This window comes from Panthera uncia, chromosome C2, assembly GCF_023721935.1.
Source record: "Panthera uncia isolate 11264 chromosome C2, Puncia_PCG_1.0, whole genome shotgun sequence".
Lineage (NCBI taxonomy): Eukaryota > Metazoa > Chordata > Mammalia > Carnivora > Felidae > Panthera > Panthera uncia.
Window position 1 is genome coordinate 84,247,720 of NC_064810.1, and position 22,648 is coordinate 84,270,367.

Genomic DNA, 22,648 nt, shown 5'->3' on the forward strand with positions numbered 1-22,648 from the left:
AGTAAGCATCTCCCATTTTCTAATATTGTTATTAAGATTTAAACATTCAAGCCTTGGGGAGCCTGGGTGGCTCAGTCAAGTGCCCGACTTTGGCTCAGGTCATGATCTCACGGTTTGTGGGCTTGATCCCCGTGCAGGACTCTGTGCTGATAGCTTGGAGCCTGCTTCAGATTCTGTCTCCCTCTCCTTCTGCTCTGTCTCTCTGTCTCTAAAATAAAATAAACATTAAAAAAAGTTTTTTTTTTTTAATTCAAGCCAAAAAATGTTTTATTTGGTTTGGTTTCTTTTATCAGCATAAAAACATAAGATAGTATGACATGGATGAGACATTGATGATTACATACAGATTATCTGAGAGGAAGAGCTCTAACATTTTCCATCACCTGTAACATACTCAGCAGCTCCCGAAAATACCTTAACTGAGTATATTCAGATGAAAATGGAGTCCTTCACTATTACCCATATCACAAATAAATTTCCTTAAAATGTAAAGATTCTCCCTAAGAAACCAAGAATATAAATGCTAACAATTTATTCACTGAAACCAAAAGTAAGATTTGAAAATTTAAAGAAGATAATTTTTGAACAGTAGGAAAAGCTAATCATTTTTATTTAACAGCTTTTAAAAGCTTCATTCTTCCTCGAAATTTAAATTGTTCCTAATCTTAGCAAACACTAAAAATGTACAAAAATCATAATACAGGTGTACAGGAAATGTGTTTTTAAAATTTCATGTCTGACAGATTTGAAAACTGAATCATATTTTAAATATATTAGGAAAAATCTCCATATAAAAGAATCATTAAGATGAACCCGTTCAGTAAGAATTTCTACTGTTAACCGCAGAAAAATTCTCTCTACAATTATATTTTGAGTGTCTAGATTTGTGTATTCCATGCATTTTGAGGTAAAATATGCTATAGTAGAGGCTATTATGCTTACACGTATAATAGTAGAAGCTATTATTTATTATCAAGTTAGAATCACACCATGTCTCAGTCACTCTTTTGAAAAGTATCCTGACGGAAATAAACTGTAACATGAGTCATGAACTGAGCTTGCCACCAGTGATGGAATTAATTTCAGCATGCATTCTCCTTGACCTCTTGGCACTGTTCAACACTGTTGGCCACTCCCTTTCTTGAATGTGTTCTTGTTTTGTCTCATATTGACACACCTTTCAAATATTTTTCTCTCTGACCTTTTTGGCTGCTTTTTCATTTTCTGGTTTCTTCTTTTCTACTTCTGGGTATCAGAGCTCTTTAGGTCACAGTCCTGGGGGATTCTGTTTTTCAGAGTCCATACTTCAAGGATCCAAATTCTGGTCACAAAGCTTAAACTTACTATAGGTAAGAATTATGTGCCTATGTTTCTTAGTACATAAAAAGGAAATAATAGTAATATCTACTTCATGGGATCATTGTGAGGATTAAATACTTATATTAATTAAATATTAATTAAAGAATTAAATACATATTTATATCTATCTATCTATCTATCTATCTATTTGGGCTTCATGCCCAACACAGAGCCCAATTTGAAGCCCAACATGGAGCTTGAACTCACAACTCTGAGACCAAGACCTGAGCTGAGATCAAGAGTCAGATGGTTAACCATCTGAGCCATCCAGGTGCCCTGGGATTAAGTATATTTTAAAAACATTTAAAGAATTTAGAATAGTGTCTGATATGTAATAGGCACTCAGTATGCTTTGTTTTTATTCTGCAATATATTCTCTTCCTAAGTAATTGTATCAATTTCCACCCATATGCTGATAATGCTAAATTTAGATCTCTAGTCCAGATGTCTCTTCTGAGGTTCAAATTTTATATTTATCTGACTACTCAGTATCTTCTCTTACATGGCTCTCAGATACTTCAAACCATGTTCAGAACTGAAAATTAAATGATTAACTTCCCTTCTTCTAAATCCCTTCCCCACCCCAAATTTGGTCCTCCTTAAGACATTACAGTATCAGCAAATGGCATCTTAACCACCTCCCAGTTCAAACAAAAACTGGATACTTAAATTTTTAAACATTTTAACTTTTTAACATGGAAAATTTGACCTACAAAAATAGAGACAATACCTGACTTCAACATTTGGCATGCCACTCTTGTTTTATTTATACTCCTACCAGTCTACCACATCCCAAACTGGATTAATTTGGAATGAATCCTGAACACTATACTATTTTGCACACAAGTATTTTCATATATGTCTCTAAAAAGATAAGGATTCTTTAAAAAAAACTTTATCAAAATATCATAGATTGACTCATAATTATTATTTTTTAAATTTTATAATTTTTTTCAAGTTTATTTATTTATTTTGAGAGAGACAGAGAATGTGAGAGGGGAAGGGGAGACAGAAAATCCCAAGCAGGCTCTGCACAGCACAGAACCCATTGTGGGGTTCAAACTCATGAGCCACGAGACCACGACCTGAGCCGAAACCAAGGCTCATCTAACTGAGCCACCCAGGCGCCCCTTATAATTATTTTTTTAATGTTGATTTAAATCAGAATCCAAATAAAGTCCACATATAGCAATTATTGATGTGTCTCTTACGTTTATTTTAGCCTTTATTATTCCTCCCCCTCCCCGCCCTTGTCCCAGAAATAGATTTGATGAAGAAACAGCCATTACCTTGTAGTTTCCCTTTGTCCTCTGTATTTTTTGTAATGTTCATCATGATAAGTGCACTCCTAACCCCCTTCACCTATTTCACCCATCCCCCTCACCCACCTCCCCTCTAGTAACCATCTGTTTATTTTCTATAATTAAGAGTCTGTTTTTGGTTTTGGTTTTGGTTTGTCTCTCTTTTTTTTCCTTTGTTCATTTGTTTTGTTTCTTAAATTCCACATGAGTGAAATCACATGGTATTTGTCTTTCTCTGACTGACTTATTTTGCTTAGTATTATACTCTCTAGCTCCATCCCTGTTGTTTGCAAATGTCAAGATTTTATTCTTTTTTATGGCTGGATAATATTCCAATATATATTATATATATATATTATATATAATATAATATATATATAATATATATATATATATGTATACATGTATGTGTGTGTGTGTGTGTATACACATATTCTTTATCCATTCATCTAGAGATGGACACTTGGGCTGCTTCCATAGTGTGGCTGTTGTAAATAATGCTGCAATAGACATAGGGGTGCATATATCCCTTTGAATTAGTGTTTTTGTATTCTTTGGGTAAATACCCAGTGGTGTAATTACTAGATTGTGATTACTAGGGTAGCTTTATTTTTAACTTTTTGAGGAAGCTCCATACTGTCCAGGTTTTCTTTTTTACATCTTCCATCATGAAGCAAGTAAAGTCTGTCTTTCTTATTTTTGTGATCTGGATAAACTTTTGATGGTCATTGTTTAGAGTAGATCCATTATGCCGACCATGGTTATAAAATGTTGTTCTATTGTTGCTTCTTCATTTATTGGCTGAAATACTTCTATAAAAAGAAACTTCCTGTCACAACTTTTGGTTACCCAGCAGTATGTTTTAAATGGGAAAGGCAAAATCCTCTATTCTTTCCCTTTACTTATCAGCTTTTAGCATAATGAGTTGATTCTGTATCATATTACATGGATGGCCAATGAACTTTTAACAATATTTTTACATGTTTCAATCCATTGCAGCAATTATATTTGTTGATGCTCAAATTATGCCATCTTTGACTAGTAGGAGTTTCTTCCAATTTGGCTCCTGATTCCTTCTGACAAACTTCAATAGTCTTTGGTAGCCTCATTGTTTTCTGGGATGATGAGATATTCCAGGATCACCTTAGACATTCCTTGCTTCAGCACTGAAATCATCTAGTTTTGCAAGGAACCCAGTGTTGGAAAGTGGTATTGAGATCAAAATCTTGATTTTTAAGAGCTCGCTCCTGCTGCATTTGTCATAATATCTAGGCTTGTTCAGAGCACAGAGCTAGGAAATACATAATATTTTAAAAGAGAAAATATGATTTCACAACATTTGAAATTTAAGGTTACAATATTTTTACTTAACTTCTTTGATCTTATATTTATGATGTTTTATACTACTGTAAAAAATATTGGTTGTTAATGGCATAAACATCATTACTTATTTTCTTCTTCCTAGATTGTATATAATAGTTTTCAAAATAACAAAACCAATGCTATCACTAGCAATATGATTGCTGAAAAAATTTTAAGATTTTTTTTACAGTTTGGGCCACCTGTGTAGCTCAGTTGGTTAAACATCTGACTCTTGATTTTGGTTCAGGTCATGATCTCACAGTTCATGAATTCAAGCTCCACATCCAGCTCTGTGCTGACACTGCAGAGCCTGCTTAGGATTCTCTCTCTCCCTCTCTCTCTACCCCTTCCCTGCTCATGCTCACTCTCCTTCTCAAAAATAAATAAACAAAAACCTAAAAGAAAGGTTTTTTTTTTTACATTTCTTGTATTTATGTTGGTCCTAAGGGTGTATCTGACTAGCCAAATAAAATTATTATGTTTTTAGTTCATTTGAAATAACTCTTTCTGTGTGATTATGCCATCAACTCATTGCATAGATTAATTTGTTTCATTTTGCTTCAGAGGTTTAGGGATTTCTTTTTTTAATAAGATCTTAATTTTTTAATTATGTAAAATATTTGTATTGTTCCAAAGAATTCTACCAAACAAGGTATATTCAAAGAGGTCAATCATCTATCTTCATCTTTATTATAGTTTCTTCTATCTATCTAGTATGTAGCCATTTAAAAACTTTTCTGCTAGCCTTCTATTTAAAAAAAAATTAGCAAAAACATACATGCCTTTGTATCCTCCCTGCTTTTAAAAGCATGTCATACATACTTTTCTTCAATTTGCTTTTTTCACTTGTCTGTATACTCTGGAGATCACTTTTATGTGAGTATATAAAAAGAGCCCTATTTCCTTTTATAGTCGTGTAGTACTTCATTGAATGGATATATCATGGTTTATTCAACCAGAATGCTTTTGATGGATGTTTGGATTATTTCCAGTTGTGTGTTGGTAAATGTTTAACAATTAGCTCTTCTTAGGGGAAAAAGTTCTGATTTCGAGTGTTTGCATATTTCTATGTGATGTAAATATTCCTACCATGGATGATTTCAAGCTACTAACATCATGTCACTGGATGTGAAGTTGGGAAGTGACATACAGTAGCATGCCATTATGTAGTATTCCCACCATTCATAATTCTCAAGAGACACGTAGTAATAAAACATAGTAAAATAACTAGAAATTGATGAATTTTGAGTACTTACTATCTCTGTTCTTACATATAAGGTATTTAATTGTAAGTTTATATAATTTAATTTTTTAAAAATGTTTATTTATTTTGACAAAGTGAAAGAGAGAGCACAACAAATGGAGGATGGGCAGAGAGAGAGGGAGAGAGAGAATCCAAGCAGGCTCTGTGGTAGCACAGAGCCTGATGTGGGACTCGATCTTACCAACAGTAAGATCATGACCTGAGCCGAAATCAAGAGTTGGACATTTAATGGACTGAGCCATCCAGGTGCCCCATATGTAGTTTAATTTTAAATCATTATGTTCAACAACCAGTTTACACAGTCCCTGATAATTTAACAACTAATTCTTGTAAGCAATACAGTCAGCTTTAGTATACTCATTGCTATTACAAATGTTGCTGTGATGAATAGGTTTGTAAATATATCAATTTTGTATATTTGCCAGTTTATCTTTGGTATCAACTTTTACTGAGTCAAAAGATAAATGCTTAGGTTGCTAACTTCTCTTCCAAAGAGTCTGTGCAATTTGGCATTCCCATCAGCATTAAATGACATTGTTTCCTTGAGTCTCACCAACAGAATATGTTACCAAAATTTTGGATTTTTCCCTAAATAAGTGATCTTGTTATAGATCTCATTGGCATTTATCTATTATGGATGGGGTTGACCATCTTTTCATATCTGTTAGTCACTACTGAAAGCTCCTTCCTGCCTCACTCCACATATGTAACCCACTATCAAGTATTTTTTTCTTTCTCAGTCTCATGGCACATCCTAGTAAAAGCTGAAATCTCATCTGGATTAATGTTTGGACTTCCTGTCTTGTCTTCCCACTCCATTTGTGCCTTTTCTGATCCATTCTCTACAGATCAGCCAGAGTAATCCTTCTGGTAAAAACAGAATCATATCTCACTTGCTTCTAATACTTCAAAGGCTTCCCACTAAACTTTAGATTCCAAATTTCTTAGATTGACCAATAGGCCATTGGAGAGAACTTTGTCACTGGAAAATATGGTGTGAAAATGGAAGGAGAGAATTTTTCTTACACTAGCATTGATTAAATATGTCATTAATTAGGGGGTCCTGGATAGCTCAGTTGGTTAAGCGTCCAACTTCAGCTCAGGTCATGATCTCGTGGTTTGTGAGGTGGAGCCCTATGTCGGGCTCTGTGCTGATACCTCAGAGCTTGGAACCTGCTTCGGATTCTCTGTCTCCCTCTCTCTCTGCCCTTCCCCCCGCTTACGCTCTCTCTCTCAAAAGTAAATAAATATTAACAAAAATTTTAAAAAATGTTACTAATTACAGACTTATTAAATAAGGCTGGAGTTTATTTGGGAAGACTTTTTTTTTAAAGGGATACACCAACTTTTTATTCATTGAAAAGTATACACTCCAGAGTCCTTAGATATGCCAAGGACTCACATCTAAAGGCAGAGCCCTTGATTCAGGAATTATTCCCAGAAAGGGAGCTTTTAATCCCCACTCAGCCAAGCATTCCACATTGATTCCTATTGCAGTAACTGCCAGGGCATTTTCACTGTCACCGAAAAGGGGGGAAAAGGGCAAGGGAAAAGGTTCATATAGGACAGATGTACCTTTTCTTTAAGATTATCCAACGTGTTTTCCACCTGTAACTTGTCATTTTTGACACTTTCAAGTTCAGCTTCTGTCCTTTTGTATTGCTGTTGGACTTGACGTTCAAGACGCCATCTTCTCTGTGGGCTCTGCCTTGCTCTTGCTTCAGGGGTTCTACCTCATTCAGATAGAAATCGGGCTGCCAACGGAGGCTGTCATTTTCTTCCTTCAGAACTTCTGCCTGTGATATTAAGCTGATTTCCCAGTTTTTTTGTTTGTGTTGTTTCTTCTATTTCATCATCAGACATCGCCATCTCTTCTCACCTGATTCTCTTTAATTCATCATTATGTATGTTATGAATTTCCTCAGCTTGTTTGCACCAAGCGCTGATGTTTTTATGCTGGGCTTTTGTGAAATGGTCCCATGCCTTTTGTTTGGGGATGGAATGGCACACAGCTACTACCTGCTCCAATTGAATGAGGATTTATTCAGGAAGACTTGTTAAAGCAGGTGATGAATGTGACCTCATGGAAAGAAGAAGAATGTGTGCAAATGCCAGTAGGCAAGAAATAGCAAAGCTTTCCTGGCAATAGGAAGCAAGTGAGAGAGGTAATAAGTGGAGAAGGAGCAGCGAAGTAGAGTCAGAGATTGAGAAAAGCTTAAGCTCCAGTGTTTGAGGCTTCCAGAAATAAATTCTAAAACAGGACTGCAAAATTTATGGTAAGCTTCAAAGACATCTGTTTGATACTTTAAACACCAAAAATATAATGAAATATAATTGTAACATTCACAAGATGATTACAGAATTTATACAAAAATATTAATTCATAATAGGCCACAAGTAGTGTAGTATAATAGTTTTATGAAGCATGTCTCTTTCAAATTGCTAGAGTATCCCTAACAAGGACTGTGCTATGGATTAAATTATGTGTTCTATTCTAGATTAGTCAGAGTTCTCCAGAGAAACAGAATTAATAGGATATGTGTGTGTGTGTGTGTGTGTGTGTGTGTGTGCTTGTGTATAAAGAAATCTATCATAGGGAATTGCCTTATGCAATTATGGAGGCTGGCAAGTCCCAAATCTGCAGGTTGGAGACCCTGGGGAGCCAATGGTGGTGTTTAGTTCCAAGTTTTCCAGATTGGAGATCCAGGAGAGGCAATGGTGCAGATGAAGTTAAAAGGTAGTCTGCTGGAGAATTATCTTGCTCAAAGAGGCTGGTCGTTTGTTCTATTCAGGCCTTCAGCTGATTTGATAAGGCCTACCCACATTATGGAGGGCAATCTGTTTTACACTGAGTTCACCAATTTAAATGTTAATCTCATCCAAAAACATCTTACAAGTTGACACATAAGATTTACCATCACAACCCCAATAAAGATACATTTAATTCCTAACCCCCGTACCTCAGAATGTGACTGTATTTGCAAATAGGATCTCTTCAGAGGTAATCAAGTTTAAGTGAGGTGTCCTTATCAAAAGGAGGAATTTGGACATAGACATGCACAGAAGGAAGACACAGAGATAATGCTACCTATAAACCAAGGAATCACTGCACTTCCAGAAGCTAGTAGAGACATGAGACAAGAGTCTCAGTTACAGCCTTCTAAAGGAACCAACTTCACTGACACCCTGGATTTAAACTTCTAGCCTCCAAAACTGTGAAACAATAAATTTCTGTTGCTTAAGCCACCCAGTTTGTTGTACTTGTTATGGCAGCCCCAAAAACTAAATGCAGAGTGTATGTATGACCTCCGTTGGAGATAGAATCCTAATTTGACACCATAAAGTTGACACTTAGACCAAATGTTTCTAGGTCAATTCACTAAAAGTCAGTTTTCTAAAACCTGTCAAGAACAGTTTAATGACAACCATTTCACCATAGTAAAGGACAAGACTAAGACTTTGGAAATATCTTCAATAGTTCACCAAACTGCTCTACAATCATCCTTTCCACCTCAACTATTGGTAGACTCTAGTAGCTGCACATCTTAAAGCTTACATCTTACAAAATACGTGTGGTCACTTATGAAAACGGCTGGTCCATGGTAGCTGTAATCTACATTAGTGTGCTGACTCCCCCAAACTCTTAAGTCATTGTTGGATTCAAGTTACCCATTTAAACAGAATTTGGTGAAGGAAGAATCTGCTTTAGTTAGCAAACTAAACATTCTCCTTAAAATGAAAAAAAAAGTAATTCTGCTGACAGTGTGGTCCTATCATGTTCTTTGGATTTAGGTTCTGCGGATGTTTTAAGCTGTAAAGTTCTGTGTCTTCTGTTTCTTAACTGAGAGGCACTGTGGTATAGTGGATATGGTTATCAGAAAGCCTAATACTGTTGGCACTCACTAAATATTGTTGAAAGAATAAAATTCACAAGTCTTAGAGTCAGTCTAGATTTCAATTCCAGATCTACTTTCTAGCTGTTAGACCTAGGATTGGCCATTGAACTTCTCTGACTCTCAAGTTTCTGTTTCTCTAAAACAAGGGGGGAAACCCTCCAACTTTTTCTTTCTTCTGTTATCTTTCACATTATCTGCAAGAGTGTCTTCCTTTGGTAATTTTTAAAAAAAATTTGTGATTTTTAAAAAATTAATAATTCCTGCTTTGTTTATTTCACAGAAATGGTGTGAAGACCAATGTGATGGTAAATATAAAAGTACTTGACAAAATATAAAGTAATACATGGATATAATAGATTATTATCCTGCTAGAAGCATCAACATTCTCAAAACAAATATCTCTCAGATTGAGTATTGTGAAGGTATATATATGCTCTTTTTAAGACAAGAAAATGATTTTAATACTTGTTTGTAGTTTATACATGTATATATGCACATGTAGATTTTTGAAGCCTAGGATTGTAATTTATTTAAGTGTAAAGTATAACTTCTAGGGGCGCCTGGGTGGCTCAGTCGGTTAAGCGGCTTACTCTTGATTTTGGCTCAGGTCATCATCTCAGTCCGTGAGTTGGGGCCCTGTGTTGGGCCTGCTTGGAATTCTGTCTCTCTGTCTCCCTCTCTGCCACTCCCTGATTGGTGATCTCTCTCTTTCTGCCTTTCTCTCTCTGTCTCTGTCTCTCTTTCTCTAAACAAACAAACATTTAAAAAAATGAAGTATAACTTCTATCCAGTTAAATAAAGTTCCTTTTTAGCATTGTATTACAGGATTGTAAACTGATATCTGAAATCCAAAAATATTTTTAGAATACAAAATCTTTTTCGTAACTGATTTATAGTAAAATTGGATTTGAACTATTTATAGTCTATTTATTGCACTTAATATGAATATTCATACATTGCATTGCAGAAGAAATATTTCATTCCTCCTACAAAGAGCTTAAGGAGGCCAGACCAATGAAGACTGGAAAATTAAAGAATAATATAAATGAGGTATTTAAGCTGCATATATTCAAAAGCTAAAATATTTAGTGCAAATGATAAGTTTCATGTGTTATTAGACAATAAATAAAATAAACAGAGACTCTAGTTCTGTCAACTTCTAGAAAGTTGAAAACAGTTTTATTGAATGATTCATGGTATGTTCAAATTCAACACAGTCCTAAAAAAAAAAGTACAGTTTCTGAAATGAATTTTAATTTTTCCTAAACAAAGAAAAGTAACCCTGATTCTTCAGAACTTTTCTTTCATCAAAGGTGAACCATCATATAATAAAGCTCTTTGTCCTGGATGCTTATGAAACTTTATTATTGTTCCGTGTATTGGGTCTGAAGAGGTGTAGGATCATTGTCAGTCTTAAGAAATAGAGAATTTGATTTCCAGATGTTGGCTTCAACTTAGAATAAGACTCATAGAGAGTTCTTGACCTTAATATTTGCTCAGCAATCTTTCACGGCTCTGGCATATTTCATCCCATTTTTACAAGGCACAGCTTTCCAAACCTTGCTTACTGCCTCTGGTGTTCCAGGGCAAGGTCAGACAGAGTGCCCTGTGTTAATGTTGGAAGTGTAGGCCTTAGCACCCTCAGTGAATGCTGCCAATATCCACAAAGATTTGTTATTTTCCTTTAGAAATAAAGCCCTATTTAAGCCTCAGACAAAAGATGTAAGCTTTCAGGTGCTTGTTTAAAAATCTAAAATGCTTTGAATTTTCAATCCATCTATCTTCCTTCACAGGTCTGTCTGCAACATGCAATTTATAAAAGAAAGGAATATTTTCCTCCAATAAATACTATATTGCTATTAGAAGACCCAATAAAAAGCGTTTTCACTGAGCAAACAACCATTGTAGGACAGTGATCAGGAAAAGAAAGTTTAGATTATAAGAAACTGGATTCAAATTCCAGTTCTGCCAGAGCGTCTGGGTGGCTCAGTTGGTTAAGCACCTGACTTCAGCTCAGGTCATGATCTCGTGGTTCACGAGTTCAAGCCCTGTGTCAGGCTCTGTGCTGACAGGTCAGAGCCTGGAGCCTGCCTCGGATTCTGTCTCTCTCTCTCTCTCTCTCTCTCTCTCTGCCCCTCCCCCACTTGTACTCTGTCTCTCTCTCTCAAAAATAAACAAACATTTTTTTGATCTAACTTAAAATTAACTCCTAGAGTTGACTTCCCTATTTCCACTGCCTATAGCAAAAAGAGAGGACCCACTGGAGGAAATGTGTTATAAAAATAAACTTTCTCTGTGACTGACAGAAAAAAAACAAAAAATAAAAAAAAATAAATAGAACATTAAAAAATTTAAAAAATCCAGTTCTGCCACCCCTACTTGTTCTGTGACTTTGGGCAAGTGACTCAACATCCTAGCCTCAGTTTTCCCATCTATAAAATGGAGTCAATAATAATACCTATGGTAATAGAATATTGTGAATAATAAATGTAAAACATTTAGCAAATTTCTGGACATTATATGTAAGAACTCAAGAACTGTTAACTTCTTACCATTATTAGCAGTGAATAAACCTATAATATGTCAAAAACTTTAGCTTGCAAAATAGTCCATTGTTTGACCCTATTTCACTTCCGTCCACTTCAGTGGCTGCCACATGCCTCATGTTCTGTCCCCTTCAGTCTGTGGGAGCACATTTTTCATTGTACCTGAGAATTGTGAGAAAATCTCATGTTTCAATTATTCAAATGTTACTGACCAATGTGACTGTGACCTAGAGTGCTATCACAACTGTGCTCTCAGCCTCCGGCTTTTAAAGTGACATTAAATATACTTCTGCTGAGTCATTTTACTTGAAGAATCCCTTTTTCTCCCTCCAAACTAGAGAGACCTGACAGGGACTACCCCTCCGCCACTCTATTAAAACCCTCATCCTGTATCTTGTCAACAGGGAATGATAGAAACAAGGTTTATAGGCAATCCAACTTTTGTTAGACTGATCACGTTGGTTTTTCAATATATGAATATGAAACTTACAGACTGGCCCTCGCATTCTTCCCATTTTCTAGAACACAACACATCATCTAAAGCAAAAACTGAGTTCTCTGTTTCTCTTCTCGACTACCTACTATGTGCCAGGAAATTAAAATATTTGTTATTAAGGTACATTTTAAGTGCAGTAATATTCACCCTGCAAGCTTTGACAAATGCACACAAGTCCACCACAATTAAATTACGGAATAGTTCTCTCATTCCATATATTTCCCTGTGCTTTTTTTTTTAATTGTTTTTTTTTAACGTTTATTTTTGAGACAGAGAGAGACAGAGCATGAATGGGGGAGGGTCAGAGAGAGGGAGACACAGAATCTGAGACAGGCTCCAGGCTCTGAGCTGTCAGCACAGAGCCCGACGCGGGGCTTGAACTCACGGACCGCGAGATCATGACCCGAGCTGAAGTCAGCCGCTTAACCAACTAAGCCACCCAGGCGCCCCTTCCCTGTGCTTCTTAAGATCACCTCCTTCTGTGACCTCCAACTCCTGGCAGACATTGCTCTACTTTCTGTTTCTATAGTTTAGTCACTTTTCACATATATTGTCTCAGTTAATATTACCTAAACTCTGAGATAACAATAGTATTCTTGTGGAAGAGACAGAATGGACTATCTTTCTTTGCTCATTTCAATATTTTTATTTATTTATTTTATTTGCCATAAGTGATATTCTGTATCTTTTAGCTTTCTCATCAACACAGAGCCTTATAACAAAGTGTCTGGAAAAAAACAAAAACAAAAACCAACAGCTGCTATCAAGTCAAGTGATGAGTTTCATGGTTTCCCTCCCTCTAATTAAAATTTCTTTTCTTTATTTTTTCTTTATTCCTTTATTTCTTTAAAGGGGAGAGAATTTTCTTCTGATATCATATTCTTCCTTCTCAAAATGTGAAGTTTTATTATTCAATTTCTGTAACCTAAAACCATTAACTGTTTACCTATCTCTGACCCATTGAACTTCAACCATGAATGGGAAAGAAGAAGCAGTCAAACATGAATTTTATGATAATATTTTCAAGCTCATGCCAGACTCCCCTCAAAGACATCTTCTGTCTGGAAGAATTGACTAGGGATTCATTCATGCAAATGAGTTCAGGACTGTATTTATCTTGATTTGTCCAAGTTGGTTTTTTGAAAGCTAAAGTCCTGACCTTTTATCTCTCATTGTGAACAGCCACAATAAGATGGGAACAAAGAGAACATGGAATTTCCCAAAGTTAGAAGGCTTCTTTGATTGCCTTGCTGTGACTGGAGCTCAGCCATGTGTGGCTCCAAGCTTTAAATACTCAGGTTTCTGTGTGGGAACAGGGGTGTCTGTCTGGCTCAGTTGATAGAGCATGCAACTCTTGATCTTGGGGTCATGAGTTCAAGCCCCATGTTGAGTGTGCAGCCTACTTAAAAAAAAAAAAAAGATTCTCTGTGAGAACAGTGGTGGTATGTGCCTGTGAGTTTAGCAGTCACATTAAACCAGCATCACAGATTTAGAAGAAGCTTCTTAACAATCTGTATAGCTATTTATTTATTTATTTATTTACTTATTTACTTTTTTATTTATTAATTTTTAGAGAGAGAGAAAGCACACAAGCAGGGGGACAATACACAGAAGATTAGCATGCCCTGTGCAAGAATAGCATGCAAATTTATGAAGTATTCCATGTCTTTAGAAATGGAAAGACATTCCATCCTCATGGATTGGAAGAACAAACATTATTAAAATGTCTATACTGCCCAAAGCAATATATACATTTAATTCCATCCCTATCAAAATGCCAATAGTATTTTTCACAGAACTAGAACAAATAATCCTAAAATTTGCGTGGAACCACAAAAAACCCTGAATATCCAAAGCAATCTTGAAAAAGAAAAGCAAAGCTAGAGGCACCACAATTCTGGACTTCAAGTTATATTACAAAGTAGTAATCAAAACAGTATGGTGATGGCACAAAAATAAACACATAGATCAGTTGAATACAATAGAAAATCCAGAAATAAACCCATAATTATATGGTCAATTAATCTTTGACAAAGAAGGCAAGAATATGCAAAGGGAAAAAGACAGTCTCTTCAGCAAATGGTACTGGGAAAAATAGACAGCAATATACAAAAGAAGAAAACTGCACCACTTTCTTACACCACACGTAAAAATACATTCAAAATGTATTAAAGGCCTAAATGTGAGACCTGAAATCTTAAAAATCCTCGAAGCAAGCACAGGCAGTAATTTCTCTGACATTTGCTATAGCAACTTTTTTTCTACATAAGTCCTTGAGGCAAGAGAAACAAAAGCAAAGACAAACTATTGGGACTACATCAAAATAAAAAGCTTCTGCTCATTGAAGGAAACAATCAACAAAACTAAATGGCAATCCACATAATGGGAGAAGATATCTGCAAATGACATATCCAATAAAGTGCTAGCACCCAAAACATATAAAGAACTTAACTCAACACCCAAAAAACAAATAATCCAATTACAAAATGGGCAGAAGACATGAACAAATATTTCTCCAAAGCAGACAGACAGATGGCCAACAGATACATGAAAAGATGCTCAACATCACTCTTCTTCAGGGAAATGCAAATCAAAACTGCAATGAAATATCACTTCACACCTGTCAGAATGGCTAAAATTAACACAAGAAACAACAGGTGTTGGCAAGGATGTGGAGAAAAAGGAACGCTCTTGCAATGTTGGTGGGAATTTAAACTGGTGCAGCCAGTATGGAGGAAAACAGTATGGAGGTTCCTCAAAAGTTAAAAATAGAACTACCTTATGATCCAGCAATGGCACTACTGGGTATTTACCCAAAACTGCCAAAACACTTATTCAAAGCAATGCATGCACCCCTATGCTCATAGCAGCATTATTTACAATAGCCAAGAAGATATGGAAGCAGCCCAAGTGTACATCGATTGATGCATGCATTAAAAAAAGAGGTGGTATATATAATACAATGGAATATTAGTCATCAGAAAGAATGAAATCTTGCCATTTTGCAGTGACATGGGTGGAGCTAGAGAACATAATGCCAAAGGAAATAAGTCAGTCAGAGAAAGGCAAATACCATAAGATTTCATTTATACGTGGAATTTAAGAAAAAAAACAAATGAGCAAAAGGGGAAAAAAAGAGAGAGAGACAGGCAAATCAAGAAACAGACTCGTAACTATAGAAAACTGATGTTACCAGAAGAGAGGTAGGCGGGAGGAATGAGTGAAATAGGTGATGGAGATTAAGGAGTGCACGTGTCTTGATGAGCACCAGGTGATTAAAATAAACACTTATGGGGTGCCTGGGTGGCTCAGTTAGTTGAACATCTGACTCTTGATTTTGGCTCAGGTCATGATTCCACACTGACAGCGCAGAGCCTGCTTGGGATTCTCTCTCTCTCTTTCTGCCTCTCCCCCACTCACAATGCTTGCTCTCTCTCTATTTCCCTCTCTCTCAAAATAAATAAATAAACTTAAAAAAAAAACTTGAAAAAAACCCAAACAAAAAAGTAATTAATGGCTGGAAAGTCCCCAAATTTAGTGAAACATATACGTATATATTCAAGAAGCTTGGTGAATCATAAACAGGATAAATTCAGAGAAATCCACACCCAGGTGCATGAAATTCAAGCTGTTAAAAACTGAAGACAAAAAGTCCTGTACGGAGCTAGAGAAAAATGAAGCATTAAATATAAAGGAAAAGTGAGTTGAATAAATGAGAATTTCTCATTGAAAACGCCAGGCCAGAAGGAAGGGAATTGCCACAAGATTTTTAAAGTGCTGAAAGATATGAAGCCAGGGGCTCCTTGGTGGCTCAGTTGGTCTTGTGTAGGACTCTTGATTTTGGCTCAGGTTATGATCTCATGGTTCGTGGGATTGAGCCCCGTGTCAGGCTGTGTGCTGACAGCATGGAGCCAGATTGTGATTCTCTCTCTCCCTCTCTCTCTCTGCCCATCCTCCACTCATGCTCTCTCTCTCTCTCTCAAAATAAATAAATAAACTTAAAAAAAGAAAAGAATCCAGAGTTCTATATCCAGTAAAAATTTATTTCAGTTAATAAAGGTGAAATAAAGACATTCTTGATATGGGAAAACTAAAGGAATTCATCACTAGCAAACTGCTCTAAAAGAAACAATGGATGAATTCTTCAGATGGAAAAGAAATAACACCAGAGAGGAGCCTGAAACTGGAATGGTAAAAATGTGGGCAAATATAATATTCTCCTTAAGTTCTTTAAACAATATATGGCAGTTAAAAGCAAAAGTTGTAACATTGTCTAATGAGGTTTTCAATATATGTAGATTTATAATACATATGCCAACTGCAACATAAAGAGGGAGCACTAAAAGGATCTATATCTTGATCGGGTTTCTACATGCCACTTGAAGTGGTAAAATATTCATTTTAAGTAGATTGTGAAAACTTAACTATGTATATTATACTCCTTAGAGAAGCCAGTAAAAAATTATGCAAAGATACATAATTTAAAAACATAATAGGTACATTAAAATGGAGTACAGGGATTCCTGAGTGGCTCAGTTATTTAAGCATCTGACTCTTGGTTTCGGCTCAAGTCATGATCTCATGGTTTGTGTGTTGGAGCCCTGCATTGGGCTCTGTGTTGCCAATGTGGAGCCTTCTTGATATTCTCTCTTCCCCCACTTTGTCCCCCTCCTGCTCTCTCTCTCCCTTTCAAAATAAATAAATAAACTTAAAAAAATGGAGTACCAAAATTTCAAATAATCTAAAAGAGTGTAGGAAATGGAAACAGAGGAACAAAATACAAGAAGAAACCGAATGCAAATACTAAAATGATAGACCATAACTTCAGTAAATGTAAATGATCTAAACACACTAATTAAGAAAGAGAAATTTCCAGAATGGATAAAAAGCACCATGTGCTCCTACAAGAAATTTACTTTAAATTTAACAATATAGTAGATTAAAACCAAAAGGATAGAAAAAATATACAGTACAGACACTAATCAAAAGAAAGCTGAGCGACTAGATTAATATCAGACATAGTAGACTTCAGAACAAGGAAAATAACCAGGGATAATGATGGACATTACATAATGATAAAAGGGTTAGTTTATTAAGAAGTCATAATAATCCTAAATGTGTATGCACCTAGCAACAAAGCTCCAAAATATATTAAGAAAAAAGTGGTAGAACTAGACAAATAAAAATTATAGTTGGAGTCTTAAAACTCCTTCATCAGTAATTGGTAGAACAAGTAAAGAGCAAATTAACAAAGATATAGGACTGGAAAACACAATCAACCAACTGGATCTAATTAATATTCATAGACAATTCTACCCAATAACAGTAGAATATATTTTTTCTTCAATGCAGTAAGAACATTCACTAAAATAGGCAATATTCTGGGTCATAGAACAAAACTTAGAAAATTATGATTAATTGAAATCATACAAGGTATGTTCTCTGAATATAATGGAATCAAACTAAAAGAAACATGGCAATCCTGAGTATTAACCAGTAGTGATAGACTTTAGTAGATTAAGAGCTTGAATTCTGGTTTCAAAGAAGCAGATGTGAATTATGACTCTGTTACTTACATGTTTTGGAAACTTGGACAATTTACCTAATTTACTGCTTTCTTTTCTTTTAAAATTTTCTAATTTACAAAATAAGCTTAATAATGATGTCTACCTTACAATACTGTCAGGAATAAATCAATAATTCATTTATACAAAGTGCATAAGACAGTTTCATCACCTGTTTGTGTTCAATAAGCCTAGGTTCCTATTATGAGGAAAGAGCCATTGTTAGAGGCAAAGTACTGATAACAAAAGGTGATAGTAGCTATTGATTTTAAAATAAAATATGTGAAGGACTTCTTGCCATTAACCCAGCATAACATATTTTAACATTTTACTTGAATATCACCCATTTGTCATTGTGGAAATGTTTTTATTATAAGTAATACTGGGGATTGATTCACATTTCAGAGACCAAACTTTACCCAGCACTGGTAGACTGTATTTTCTAAGATTGAGTCACATAGCAACCCTCTTGACCACCTCCTCTTGACTGGTTGATTTTGTTGATGAAAATGTGAACCAGGATTGGGAGAGAGGATTCATTCATTTCAGATATTATTATTCAGCACCTACTTTGTAACAAGCACTATGTTAGCTAATGGGTAAATAGCACCAGAACTGATGGTCTAAAGTGGAAGCCAATACAACAAATTATAATTAAGTAAGGATTGGATGATATAACTGTTGATAGACAAAGAACACCTTGAGTTCAGTTTCCCTTTGCAGTTGCTTTTCCATTATTCATTCTGGTAAGTGCTTAGGGTAGAAAATAGTGTATCAAAATATTTCCCTGGGCTGGTGGATGACAGACAGGGTGGGGAAGGGAAACACCCTTCAGATGTGTCCCAGTATGTTCATAATGGTGTCATAGACCCAAAGAAGATTAGAACACACTGTTGTAAGCTCATCAACCAGATCATCTTTCAAATTCAGAGATGCCAAAAGATTTCAAGATTCCAAAATTAGGATCGCCTTGGTTTCTTCAAGTGAATATGTTTACCAGCATTGCCAGTATGATTTTATGAGTTATTCATCAAAAGCTGACCTGAGGGAAGGACTCTGCTCATGCAAAGTAGAAAAGAATTTTATTGTAAAGAAAATTACTTTCTATAACTAAAGTCTCTAATGGCATAACATTGTGGTTTCCAATAATGTACAGGAAACAGGTGTCTAATGAAGCCAGAAGAGACAGAGATAGAACTCAACATATGAAATGGGGGTTAAATCAAATCTCATGATCAGCATATGTAAATTGATTTCTCAGGTTATGAAGAGCATAAGGAGGTAGAGTGAAAAAGGAATTTTAATGACTGAAATAACTGACTTGTTGACCATACTATGGAGAAGCATGACTCTTTAGTTTTGGATCCTTCTGTATATGGTTATAAAAAGAGCAGGGAGTTAAAATAGCATGAGCATTATTATTAGCTATTTTGTTAGGCTTAGCATCTTGCTGAATAGGATCATTCAATGTATTAAGCTTGAATCAGTTTCACAGAAACCTTTTTGTTTTTTAAAGTTTATTTATTTTGAGAGAGAGAGAGAGAGAGAGAGAGAGCATGAACAGAGGAGAGGGAGAGAGAGAGAGAGGGAGAGAAAGAGAGAGAATCCCAAGCAGGCCCTGCATGGTCAGCACAGAGCCTGATGTGGGACTCGAACCCATGAACTGTGAGATCACAACCTGAGCTGAAACCAAGAGTTGGATGCTTAACCAACTTAGCCACCCAGGTGCACCTCATGGAAACTTTCAACAGGCAAGATAAACTCCTATTTTTATGGTAGATCTCCAAAACTCTAAGAACAGTGGCCCAACCTATTAATGAGAACAACGCCGTCTTGCTGGGTTGGCAATGCCTCGTGGATTGCATATAATTGAATAACATACTGAACATATAATTGAGAAACATACTGCACATGTCTTTGTGGATTTAGAAATGTTGGATAATCTTAAAAATTAGAAGATTCTCGAAAGAGAATATTAGTATAAAGTTTTATAAAGTATGCACAGGTACATTTATTCCATCTTGACAAGAACTAGTAGTAAGAGAGGTTATTTATTTTTTTATGGATAATCAATCTGAAGCTCAGAGAGTTTAAGTGACTTACCAAAGTTCAAATTATTGGGAAGTGCTAAACTAATACGGATATGTAAATAATCTCTATGGAAATATAGTTCAAAGAGGCACACATTTACAACAACTTTCAGAGATACCACTGTTGTATAAATACCAAATAATTTTATGTTGAGATCTTGTTTTTGGCTTGGTAAATGTAAACAAATGATTAAATTATTAATTACCATCAATAAATGACATATTAAGCTTTCATTTGTGTTTTGCTTACATAAATAATACGAACTGATAGTAGAATAATTTTAAAAGAGAAATAAACCAAAAGAATATTATCCATCCCTCAAATATTGGCCAGAGAAATCACTGATAAATTTTAATGTGTATCTTTCTTTTTTTTCAAAAATTTTATTTTTAAGTAATCTCTACACCCAACATGGGGCTCGAACTTACAACCCTAGATCAAGGGTTGTGTGCTCCACCAACTGAGCCAGCCAGGCACCTCTAAGGTGTATCTTTCTAGTGTTTCATATAAGTGTGTGTGTACACACTAAAATATATGTAAGTATAATAAAACATAACCTGCAGACATATATATGCACACTTAAAATATGTATGCATTTTTTGGGGTGTGTGGGTTGCTCAGTCAGCTAATCATCTGACTCTTGGTTTCTGCTCAGGTCATGATCTCATCTTTATGAGACTGAGTGTCTCACAGGGCTCTGAGCTGGGCATGAAGCCCGTGTAAGTTTCTCCCTCCCCCCTGCCCCTCCTCCACTCTTGTGCGCATGCTTGTGTGTGCTCTCTTTCAAATAAATTAATTATCAATAAAAATATGTATGTATTTTTAATTTCTACACCATATACATTTATATATATACACCTGTAAAATAAAATAAGACTATTCTATATATTCTACTTAAGTACTGATTTTTGAACTTGTCATGGACATCTTTTCATTCACTAAATATACTTTAATAACATTTTTTATGGCAACAATTGTTGAACATTTTAGATTGCTATTATGAATAGTACTGTGATGAACATCCTTGTAGTTTTAATTTTGCCTGCATTCTCAATTATTTCCTTAAGGCAAATCTCTAAGCTTGAATTTTGATGCTTGTTGACATATTGTCCTTCAGGAAGTCATACTTCCATCAGCAGTGTGTATGAGACTGCTTGTTTCCTTACACACACGCTAATATAGAATATTTTCAGGTTAGCAATTGGCATTTGTTAACATCCCTGCGTGCCCATAGTTCTGTCCTCTTGAGGATCTTGTGTTCTAAGTGACTGATCCTGAGATACATGTGCATAGGGGAGTGACAGGCAGACCAGCTGGGTTTCGAGGTTTAACAAGATAATCCATGTTCAGCATGTGGCAGAGTATCTATATGTAGTAAATGCTAAGTATATGGTAGCTATTTATTACTGTTGTTATTTTAACTTGGAATCTTCCCCTTCATCTCCATCAGGAAAAGTCTTATTCTTTCAGCACCCAAATAAAATATAATATTTTAGTCATCTTTCTTGATTTCCCCAAGGATGATTTAGACCCTTTCTCTTTGCGCTCAGCGCACTTTGTATATATTTCTGTTGTAGGTCATATCACATTGTAACATAATTATTCTTTTATCTCTTTGACTCTCTCAGTACATTGTGAATGCCTGTGAATAAGAGCCGTGTCTTATCTCTTCCCACAGCACTGAGCACAGGCTCTGACATATGGTAGCAATGCAATAAATGTTTGTTACATGAGTAAATGGTTGGAAAGCAAAAGAATAAAGATTTTGCTCTTCAGATGGGTGACTTGTGCCTTCCTTATGACTCTGCATCATAGGGCTTAAGTTTGGAAGAAAGTGGGTAAGGACTATGCTTCTAGTTTCCTTGGAAGTTGGCAATAGAATTAAAATATGAAGCAGCTATGGGGAAAACTATGGCTGAGGGTGTCATTGGAAGTTTCATCACAATACCAGTGGTGTGTGGATTTGAGTTACTAACAGCGCTTTCTTTTCATCCTGTTTAGTAAGAGTATGCCATTGAAGAGGAGAAACCTGCCAATTTCTTTAAAGGAAGGAAAGCTAGCAGATTCTCGTGGGGGTGTCTACCGAGAGTACATCCCTCATCCCTAATCCACTTGGATGGGCCATTTTACCACTGTTATTCCACCTCCTCCAGGACATAATTGAGCCAGAGTAGATACCTGATTCAAGAGAAACTAATCCATTGATATACAACTCAGCGTTTGTCCCTTGGGAATTGGGAATTTGGACTCACAGGTGCTGGCACTAATTAATTCCTGCTAGACCTGAGAGAACATGTAGGGACACTCAGTGTGGCAGACTTGGCTTTGTGTACCAAGTAGCCAAATAAGCACTTCTGCAGAGCAAGAATGACATAAATGTGCACAGTGAAAGAAAAGCATGCAATCCCATACAGTGAAAGAGGTTGAGGAAGAGAAAGAAAAGAAAGAGAAAAAGAAAGAGAAAGAGAAAAAGAGTTAGCTGCCCGCACTGTCTGGTCCTGGCTCTGGTTCTGTGTGGGGCTTCACCGGGTTCTGTAAGTCCCAGAAGATATCCTTAGATTAATTTAGAACATTTTCCATATACTCTTATTATCTGAGTGGTGTTTGTTACTTTTAATCCAAGGAATTTTCAGCAAGGCAATAAATTGTTGGTTTTACATAATGCTTGATGCAAAAGTTAGGCTTAAGGACATTTAGCCAAGGTGTCAAGCTGGGGTCTCAAAAAGACTTTCTGTCTTTTTTTTTTTTTTTTTTTTTTTTTTTTTTTTT

General features: G+C 35.7%; 1 non-coding gene across 1 annotated transcript; it reads left to right on the top strand.

Moving 5' to 3' along the window:
* The first annotated feature begins 13,790 nt into the window (after nt 1-13,790).
* On the top strand, nt 13,791-13,894 carry LOC125922222 (U6 spliceosomal RNA). The gene has a single exon (XR_007457645.1). It is a non-coding gene; the product is annotated as a U6 spliceosomal RNA (small nuclear RNA).
* Nucleotides 13,895-22,648: the final 8,754 nt, after the last annotated feature.